The sequence below is a fragment of the Saimiri boliviensis genome, chromosome 5 (genome assembly GCF_048565385.1).
Source record: "Saimiri boliviensis isolate mSaiBol1 chromosome 5, mSaiBol1.pri, whole genome shotgun sequence".
In the NCBI taxonomy this organism is placed as follows: Eukaryota; Metazoa; Chordata; class Mammalia; order Primates; family Cebidae; genus Saimiri; species Saimiri boliviensis.
The window spans coordinates 86,404,769-86,406,727 of NC_133453.1; the positions used below are offsets into that span (position 1 = coordinate 86,404,769).

General features: G+C 45.7%; 1 pseudogene; it reads left to right on the forward strand.

Moving 5' to 3' along the window:
- Positions 1–1,122: 1,122 nt before the first annotated feature.
- Positions 1,123–1,734, forward strand: LOC101050698 (E3 ubiquitin-protein ligase makorin-1 pseudogene; annotated as a pseudogene).
- The last annotated feature ends 225 nt before the right edge of the window (positions 1,735–1,959 follow it).

The following is a 1,959-nucleotide window of genomic DNA, read 5'->3' on the forward strand; positions in this document are numbered from 1 at the left end:
AAACCCAGCAGTTTGGGAGGCCAAGGCAGGTGGGTCACCTGAGGTCAGGAGTTCAAGACCAGCCTGGCTAACATGACGAAACTCTGTCTCCACTAAAAATACAAAAAAATAGCCAGTCATCACCTGTAATCCCAGCTACTCAGGAGGCTGAGGCAGGAGAATCACTTGAACCCAGGAGGTGGTTGCAGTGAGCCGAGATCTCACAATTGTGCTCTAGCTTGGGCAATAAGAGTGAAACTCTATCTCAAAAAAAAAAAAAAAAAAATCAAGCTGGACTAGAACAATGTAATCCTGGAAGTTTTAGGGCCTTTTCTGTCTGAGATAAACTGTAATGGCAGAGGCTACAACTCCCAGAACAACAGCCACAACATCAGGAGCAGGAGTAGCCCAGTGACAGTGGCAGCAGCCTCCCCAACCCTGATCCCCACAGTCGCTGCCCTTTCTCCAGGGGCTGACAGAGGGGGTGGCTGGACTAAACAGGTCACCTGCAGTTATTTTATGCATTGGGTTTGAAGGAAGGAGATAACTGTCACTACTCGCATGACCTCTCTGACAGTCCTTATGTGTAATGTGCAAGTATTTTCAGCAAGGGTACTGTATTTATGGAGACTGCTGCAGTTAAGAACACAACAAGCCATTGAAACAGGAAGAAGCAACTGCTACAGAGCAAACTACAAAGTCATCCCTTGCTGCTTCCTCAAGTCCCTCATCAATAGTTGGACCACTTGTTGAAATGAATACAGGAAAAGCTGAGTCAAGAAATCCAAACTGGCCGGGCGCAGTGGCTCAAGCCTGTAATCCCAGCACTTTGGGAGGCCGAGGCGGGTGGATCACGAGGTCGAGAGTTCGAGACCATCCTGGTCAATGTGGTGAAACGCCGTCTCTACTAAAAATACAAAAAATTAACTGGGCATAGTGGCGCGTGCCTGTAGTCCCAGCTACTCAGGAGGCTGAGGCAGGAGAATTGCTTGAACCCAGGAGGCGGAGGTTGCGGTGAGCCGAGATCGTGCCATTGCACTCCAGCCTGGATGACAAGAGCGACACTCTGTCTCAAAAAAAAAAAAAAAAAAAAAAAAAAGAAATCCAAACTTTGCAACTGTAGGAGCAGGTTCACAGGACGGGATGAATTCGATTGAGTTTGTTCTGGGGCAACCCTACTGTGGCTATACTGCGCCTTCCTGCACTGAAGCACCCCTGCATGGCTCCATGACCAAAGAAGAATCAGAGAAAGAACAAACTGACATGGAAACAAAGAAGTCGCTGTGCTCCTATGCAGCAGTGCCAATATGGGGAAAACTGTGTCTATCTCCACAGAGATTCATGTGGCATGTGTGGGCTGTAAGGTCCTGCATCCAACGGATGCTGCCCAGAGATCACAACATATAAAATTATGCGTTGAGGCCCAAGAGAAGGACATGAAGCTCTTATTTGCTGTGCCACACAGCAAGGATATGGTCTGTAGGATTTGCAGGGAGGTGGTCTATGAGAAAACCAACCCCAGTGAGCTCTGCTTCAGGATCCTCTCCAACTGCAACCACACCTACTGTCTCAAGTGCATCCACAAGAAGAGGAGTGCTAAGCAATTTGAGAGCAAGATGAAAGTCCTGTCCAGAATGCCTGATCACATCTAACTTTGTCATTCCAAGTGAGTACTTGGTGGTGGAGACAAGGATGTCCCTATCAATACTCCTATTCAACAGAGTTCTGGAATTACCAGCCAGAGCAATTAGGTAAAAGAAAGAAATAAAGGATATCCAAATTAGAAAAGAGGAAGTAAAACTATTGGTGTTTGTGGATGATATGATTGTATACTTAGAAAATACTAAAGATTCCTCCAAAAGACTCTTAGATTTGATAAATGAATTCAGTAAAGTCTAAGGTTTCAAAATCAATGTACACAAATTAGTAGTACTGTTATCCACCAGCAACAACCAGGCTGAGAATCTAATCAAGAATTCA